The sequence below is a fragment of the Amblyomma mixtum genome, chromosome 10, assembly GCF_055824585.1.
Source record: "Amblyomma mixtum isolate Tamu chromosome 10, ASM5582458v1, whole genome shotgun sequence".
Lineage (NCBI taxonomy): Eukaryota > Metazoa > Arthropoda > Arachnida > Ixodida > Ixodidae > Amblyomma > Amblyomma mixtum.
The window spans coordinates 136819757-136828567 of NC_143021.1; the positions used below are offsets into that span (position 1 = coordinate 136819757).

General features: G+C 41.8%; 1 long non-coding RNA gene across 1 annotated transcript; it reads right to left on the reverse strand.

The window, feature by feature from the left end:
* Positions 1 to 332: 332 nt before the first annotated feature.
* LOC149327051 (uncharacterized) lies at positions 333 to 7874 on the reverse strand. Its single transcript, XR_016286389.1, has 3 exons — positions 7645 to 7874; positions 6655 to 6835; positions 333 to 467 (listed from the first exon to the last, which is right to left on the reverse strand). It is a non-coding gene; the product is annotated as an uncharacterized LOC149327051 (long non-coding RNA).
* Positions 7875 to 8811: the final 937 nt, after the last annotated feature.

Sequence of the window (8811 nt, forward strand, 5' to 3'; positions counted from 1 at the left end):
CCTGTGGAAAAAAACTGTGCATGCATACACACACACCTCTCCAAAACAGCTAAAAAATCCCACACATTGAAACAATGCTTACACTGCCTTAAGCCCAACATTAAAGGCTGCAAACACTAGTGAATTAAAAGTCAAACAGGATGCCAAACATATGCTAAATGTCCACATGGATGTAGATATCAAGCTATGAACTGATTTTAATAAACATACATCAGCACAGAAATTCTTAAGCAACTTTGTTGGTGCACTATCCTGACACTTGTCCTCAATAAAAGGCAGCCTGCTTGTTTATCATCATCAGCCCGACTACGCCCACTGCAGGGCAAAGACCTCTCTCGTGTCTCTCCAATTAACCCTGTCGTTACTTGTCTGCGTCACCAGCGGAAGAGGTAGCGTCCTAGTGATGAGACGTGTGCACCAATTAACAGGTAGCCTCTCCTCCATGGCGGAATGCAGCAGCAAGAGAACTGCAAAAGAAAACATTCAAGGTATACAGTTATAGTAACTTCTAATAGAATGAAACACAGAGAAGCAACAATCAGTTAAATGTGCACTAAAATTCAGCACTCCGAGTGAGTTTGATAAGGCTGCTGAGTAATAGCATAAGCAGCAGTCACAAGACTAGAGCTAAATGCAATGCTTCCTTGAACAAGAAAAGCTATAACATGTTGTTGTGTTCAATTCTGTCCCCACATTCAAAGACTGAATGATATTCACAGGAACTGACATTAACATGTTACGCCTAATTAGGCTACCACAAAGAGATATTTAGCCATTCCAGTCACGTGAAGATCAGATGCAGGCCATGAGTGGGCAGGCCAGCAGCAGTATCGGCAACATGCTCAGCAACCATTTTTTCTTGCTCTACAGATTTTGGCGTCCCTTCTGTGCGGACCAGTTCCACCGCGTGGCTGCGACCCAGTGGCTACGTCGTTTGACCTGGTCAACGAGCCCTCGCATCGCGGGAATGAATGGTGGCCCAGCGCCTACGCATCAAGGGCAATCGACGTGGATGTGTTCAGTGAGCCGGCATCGGAAAATCTGGCTCGTGCCAGGTGCCCGGCGATTACATTGCTTTCCGTTCCGCAACTGACAGCGCATCGCTTCATCTCGACAACTGTGACGTCACATCACATGGCTCAGCAAGCCCCTTTAAAAGAGCGAGCAACATCGACTTTCTTCAGTGGGCAGGCCAGCAGCAGTATCGGCAACATGCTCAGCAACCATTTTTGTCTTGCTCTACAGGTTAGTAAAAACGTTTCCATGTACTGTTATCGTAGTGACAACCGGTTTCTGTTGCTGCTGCCCTGCCCACAGTGTTTCAAATGTATTCTGGCGCACATTGCTTTATTGCCTACTAACCTACTTCTTTCGGGCGATATTGAGACAAACCCGGGACCAACTGAGAAGCAATTGCTGTCGGAACTGCTAGACGGCCAAAAGAAAGTGCAAGGAACTATTGAAGGAATTATCGACGGTCAGAACGAAATAAAAGAGCAAATGGTTACACTAAACAACAGAATAGATAGCATTGAACAACAGTTGTCCAAACTAGGCACGCTGACAAAACAAGTAAGCGAAATAGAAAAAACAATAGCAGATTTTGACAGCCAGTTGTCCTTTCTGATGAATAAGGTGGAAGACTTAGAAAACAGAAGCCGTCGCAATAATCTTATAATTTACGGTTTAGAAGAGTCAGAAAACTAGACGCTTGAAGAACTTGAGAACACAGTGAAAGACGACATAATAAAAGAGAAGATAGGTATAACACCTACAGGTATAGAAAGACTTCATAGGCTTGGGCGTAAATCCAGTGACAAATCTAGACCGGTTATCATAAAATTTCTTGACTATCGGGAAAAGGCATCCATTTTACAAGCAGCCTACAAACAAAAAGGATCGTCGTACTCTATCTCGCAAGACTTCTCAAAGCGCGTGCGTGACTTACGTAAACTTTTATGGGACAGCGCAGCGGAAGAAAAAGCAAATGGCGCTAAGGTAAAGCTGGTCTTTGATAAAATTAGCATTGATAGTGTTATGTTTGCTTGGGATGCCCAGAAAGGAGAGCGTGTCAGATTGGTCAATAAGAAAAAAAAACTGACAGAAAAAGCATGATCCTACATCCTTGAAAATCTTAAACATTAACTGCAGAAGTGTAATCAATAAAGTAACCGAGCTTGAAAGGCTCCTTTTTACTAACGATTCAGACATTGCTGTGCTGACCGAAACATGGTTACACGATGCAATTTTCGACAGTGAATTCGTGCCTACTGGTTACAATGTACTCCGGAAAGACCGTACTGGAAGAGGTGGCGGCGTCTGTATGATATACAAGAAATCATTACGAGTTTTAAGGATGCCTGATGTGCCTAATGTAGAGTGCATTTTCAGTAAAACATATTGTGGTACAATCAGGTGCATTATAGGTGTGTTGTACAGGCCCCCTTCTTCTTCCATATCGGTTTTAAATGATTTGAAAACTTACATGAACACATATTTAAAACCTGGCGATCGGATAATTCTAGCTGGCGACTTTAATCTGCCTAATATTGACTGGCGCACGATGTCCCTCAAAAACCATAACGACAAAACAGGTGATGCCATGTTGGACATAGCATTTGCATTTTATTTATCCCAACTTGTTGACGAGTACACCAGGGTACACGATGGCGCTAAATCTATACTGGACCTTTTCTTCGTAAGCGGATCTATTAGTACTAAAACAAAATGCGAAATAATCCCAGGAATCTCCGATCACCAGGCCGTGTTCCTTACCTTATCTGATGCCGCTATTGACAGGCATCCAAAGCAGTCATGTTTTCCTAACTTCTCACGCGCTGATGACACATCAATAATCGATACCTTATCCTTTTATTTTGATAGTTTTTCGAAGTCTACCGCAAATGTAGACGATCTGTGGATTTCTTTCAAGGATCTGGTTATGATGTGTATTAACCGTTTTGTGCCAAGCATTGTTAAAAAGACAAAACGTGACAATCCCTGGATTTCCCGCACTTCAATACAAATGCGTAGAAAATTAAAAAAGTTGAAAAAGAAAAGGCAAGCAGTTGTCCAACCGGAAGGCCTGCTGGATAAAATTTCCGCTCTGTCAAGTCAACTACGAGGACAAGTAGCACTTGATAAAGAAAATTATTTTGGCGATATGTTGCCTAATTTTATAACTAGCTCACCTGAAAAATTTTGGCGTACAATCTCACCAGTATCTAGGGATTCTCATGCATTTGAAATCAATGGCACATTAACACATGACGGAAAGGTAATATCAACCGCCTTTAACGAATACTTCAAATCCGTTTTTACTAAGGATAATGGCATACAACCTGTGTTCGAAACATGCTTACCTCCGATGCCTGATCTTGTCATCAGTGAACAGGGTATAACTAAAATGCTTTTGAATCTTAACGTAAAAAAATCCCTTGGGCCTAATAAAATACCCAATGCATTCCTAACGAGGTATGCAGAATGGGTGTCCAAGTATTTGTTCATAATTTTTTCTAGGTCTCTAAACGAAGGACAGGTTCCGGGCGACTGGAGGACAGCCAGAGTCCAACCAATTCATAAAAATGGAAACAAACAGTACATTAATAATTACTGACCGATTTCATTAACATCGACAGTTTGCAAAATTATGGAACACATAATACACACCCACATTTCCCATTTTCTTGAACAACACAATTTTATTACAAATTTCCAACACGGATTCCGGAAAGGTTATTCTACTTGTACCCAATTAGTTCAGACTATACACGATTTTGTGAAAGCTATTAACAATAGTAGCCCAACAGATGCCATTTTTATGGATTTCGCCAAAGCATTTGATAAGGTCTCTCACAAAAAACTGCTTTCCAAAATTAATAGCACACTCAGAAATAACAAAATCATTAATTGGATTTCAGCATATTTGAATAACCGTCAGCAATATGTCTCTTTTGGGGAACATTCCTCTCAAACTGTTTTTGTTGACTCTGGCGTCCCTCAGGGCTCAGTGCTTGGGCCAGTCTTGTTTATCATTTACATTAACGACATCGTGAAAGACATTCCTGTTAATATTAAACTATATGCAGATGATTGTGTGCTATACTCCGAAATTAAAAACATGTCAGATCAGGTAAAACTTAATGAGGCTTTTCATAAAATTAATGCCTGGTGTGATGCATGACAGATGCCTATCAACTTTCAAAAAACCGTGTATATGAGAATCACTCACAAGAAAAGTCCACTGATGTTCCAATATTCATTTGATAACAACATTCTTTCCGAAGTCTCACACTACAAATATCTAGGGCTATGGATTACTGACAACCTTGACTGCACTAAACACATTGATCAAACTGTAAATAATGCAAACCGTAAACTTTTCTTTCTTAGGCGTGCATTGAGACTTTCCACACCCCGAGTTCGGCTTTTAGCGTATAAATCGATTGTCCTTCCAATACTAGATTATGCGGCAATAATCTGGGATCCATTCACCAAAACAAACGTAAATAAAATTGAAAAAATACAAAAGAAAGCAGTACGTTTTGTTTACAATAGCTATGGACGCACATCAGTAAGTGACCTCTTAAACAGGGCTGCTTTAATATCTATAACCGAAAGGAATCGCGTTGCTCGACTAAAGTTCTTATACCAATTGGTCAAAGGTCATTTTAAAATAAACATTGATGGACTAATATCCTTCTCTTCAGGTTATTCTACAAGACAACGTCACAATCTTACAATCACCCCTTTCACCCAGCGTAATAACTGCTTTAAATATTCTTTTTTTCTGCGAACAGTAACGGAGTGGAATCAACTTACTAACGACGAAGTCCTACAGCTACCTGTAACATCATTTATCGGCAACCTCAGTACACAATAATGTCCTCTGTCATGCATTCCTGTTTCCAATTTTTCATGACCTGACTTTAATATTGTGATCGTTTTGGTGCTCTTTCTTCATTTAATTAATTCCCTGTTGACCATGTTCACTGATGACTTGATAGTAGTGTATTTATATGCCCCAAACCTTATTGTACTTTTTTGCTGTGTTACGTCATTGAGCCTTTCATTTTTGCTGTTGTGTTTTTGTTGCTTATTATTAATTTGTGGCCTTTGTACTTTTTTTTCTTAATATTTGTACTTACCTATTTTCTGTATGCTCACCCTGCGAAAATCCCTTCCTGGGATTGCAGTATTAATTAATAAATAAATAAATAAATAAATAAATAAATAATCAAATATGAAAATTGTTTTGTGTTTCTGATTTGTCTGTACAAAAATTCAGGCAGCTTTTGCTTTCAAAAGTGATGGCACAAACACATTCCAATATAACCCATATGTTTCTTTCCCTTAGAGCGGCTAGGAGGGAGTAACTTAACTTTACTTGCTGTTCATTTTATTTACCAGCTTGTAGATAATGTAGCATCATTTGGAGCTATGCCAGGTGCTAGGGGGAAATGTATGAACAAAGAGCACAGAGGTGAGCAAGTTCTCAGGGCAAGAGTGGCACACTCTAAAGCAAATGAATCAAAATATTAAGGCACACACTGTGTCAGATACAACACTTGCAAGTAAAGATGCATAGAACTACAAGCGATAAAAGCCTCAGCAATGTGCCTCTAAGGGAGCAGCTGGACTGGCAGTTTTTTATTTGTCCCACTGCACACTCCTCCAGTGCTGAGGCCTGCTCATATCTGTTTAAGTTAAGAATACAAGGGAAACAAGCAAACATGTGTTCCAAAGGAGTACTTAGGTTGTTCTTTAGGAAATTACCTGTTACTAATTGCAGCAATAAATACCTCGAGAAAGTAAATTAAGTTATTTACACAGCTTATTACAAACCTTGATGGCACGGGAGAGAGGCAACATCAAACGCATTGGTTCAAGTACAGCAAGGGGCCATGTTAAGGTCACAGCAATATTTGTTGACTTAGGCTCAGCTAGTGTAATGGAACCAGTAACTGAACTTCGGCATGAATAAAAATAACAATGCACCAATACTCAATTCCAAATGCATTTCAACTGTACAGTGCAGTCGGTTGTGACAAAGAGAGTGTGAAAGAAAACCTCAGCAATGCTCATGCCATATCGAATAAGCACCTTTCTTCTGTACAGCTTCAATATAAGCTTTACAGGGTTTCATGTAATGCAAGGATAATCTGGTAAGGTATCAATTATTGATGCTAGCAACACCTATGCTTCTAAAGCAGAGTGCTCCACTTGAACGCCAATATTCAATTAAGCAATTATGCCCGTTAGGCTATGCCTGGCATAGTTACCACACCACTGGTTCACTTCAAACATGCCATACCTTGTAAGAGGTAGGTACTGCTGAAGTAAACCTATAAAATTTATTTGCTGTTTTTAGATTACTGTATAAAGGTCATGAAGGAGATAATTGTTTCAATTTGGTTTATAATATGATCAAGATTCCCAAGCACGAGAGGCATGAGGGAAAAAACTATAAAAAAGAATTTCACACTATAACACCATGCGCTTGACTAGGGGAGTGCTTTCATGACGCCCGCAATATCTTTTCCCTTTCTCCTGGTCCTCTTTTAAAAGATAAAAAAAAAAAACAAATGAAAGAAAGAGGGAGCCTGGACCAGAAGATTCTAGTCAGGCTAAAAAAGACAAGGAAAAAATACCCACTCGTGTACGTATCCTTTTACAAGTGGCACATGCTTGATATCCAGTGTCAATGGCTGATAGGCTCCACCAGCTGGTCTTGATGTCATTTGCCTCCGGTTGAGGTAGCACTGGCTCGACGACAGATGAAAGCTGGTGCAAAAGTAGCGTGATGATACCGGTGGAGCAGCTGTACAGAGCTTGACTGCGGGCACATTTGAAGAAAGGCTGTATTAGAGCCATGCTTTCATAAACATCATCACAGAAGCCACATCCCATTACAACCTCCAGCTGTTCAGTGCAATTTGTTCAGGAGTGGAGGCTAACGATTAATTGCCTACGCCTCCTATAGTTTGCATAAAAATGGTTTACAAAGCTAGTCATACTTTTCTTAGAGCTATTATTCGCGAATCACGTTATAATTTATCACTTCGGGCTGAAAATATGGGAACGACATGAATGTACTGAATGTAATTCAAATAAAATGACAACAAATTTTCCACTGTGCGATTACCTCAGCTGCACTGCAAAGGAATGGTTCTGCTATGTTTAATCGTCGTTACGTTGACCAGAGGTATTAAGAACCACAGCACTTGACGTGACTGAGATGTGGAACGGGCAATGCTCCATATCCAGTAAACACTCAGACAGCAGAATCAAAAGACGCGCGCCGATGCAAGCACTTTTCGTTCTTATGGCCTCCTTTTCACGCGCTGCTCCTGTTCAGTCGGAATAACGAATCAAGCAACACCCCATAGTTCTCAGCGTGCAACCAAATTCTATCACATAACTTCTCCGCCGAGGAGCTGACGCAAAGAGCGCAAGGCGGCGGGTTAAAAGTTGCCTAGTTGGCAAGCGAGCGTGTCAGAACACCTTCTCTCTGCAAACGATCGCGTGGTGCTCGCATTTTGCATCTCACTGCGAACAAGACGTGAAGACCAACCCAAATGCATTCGCAGCCCTCATGCATCCCCCCGACAGATCGCAGAAGTCACTTTCCAGTTCTGTACTTACATTCGTCAACGTTCGCGGCAAGCCGTTTCTTCTATCGGGCATCGGGCGCCGGCCGCTCTCGGCGTGGTTGGGTGCAGTACGTCAGAGCAGTTTTTGAGCACTGCATGCGCGTAAGAACGTCTTCCGCAGCACTGGAGCTATCTGTCACCTTCCGAGTTCAGTCACACTACCACAACACTAACGAGGCCGCATATTCAACACAAACAAACCGAAGAAAGGCACCCACAACATCTCAACCGTCGCACTCCGTCAACAAAGAGTCGTTTCAGCGTACTAAAAAGTAGTGTAGCGCGCGGCCAACATGAGACGCACAATCCGCCGCCAGCGAACGGAAAAGGGGCGCTAAAATCGCCTAACGTTACACACTTTAAAAAAAAAAGCATTGCAAAAGCTCTTTTTGTCACATACTTGTATATTAAATGACAAAATATTTTGTTTTAATTACTAAGTCATCAAATTGATAATAATTTAGGCGAAAAAATGCAACTATTCACAACCATCTGCTTCTGGCGGCGCTGCGAACGAAAGCTCGCAGAGGCGGGCAGCTACAGGCGACGCAGCTGGGCTCATGCTGGAAGCCGCAGCCGCTACATGGCTGCACTAACTACTTATTTCTAAGACTATAACCGAGCTCCCCGTAACTGCGTCGCAGAATCAGGATTGATGATGATGTTGGCGAACGCTAATGGTTTCGGTTTTGATTTTCTCATATTGTGTCGCTTAGTGTACAGAGCTTGGCTCATGCCATTTAGTGTAAATACGTCTGTGTGCCATGGGAACGCGAGCGTTCGCACGCCGCTCTAACGTGACATGCGAAACTTTCAAGGCCGCGCTGCAGCATCGCCTCTGTTTTGTGTGTGTTTATATCACGCCATTGGACACCTTGCACGCTCTTTGCTCGAGCGAGCCGCGCCGACAGTCGCGCTACCCTAGTATTTTTGTGTGCTACCTTGATTGATTTTTGCCTCCGCCTTTCGCGGTCCTCGGCTCGGCCTCACGTCCGCTGATGCCAGTAAGTAAAGGCGAAGAATGAACACGTTTTCGCGCCTCTGCTCGGTATGACTACGTTAAAAACCAACACTTTATTCCAGGGTTTCTAAGTCGTTGCATTACGGGAAGATAGAAAATACAGCTATCGCCACGTTTTCCCTCGCCACAGCTTCGTAC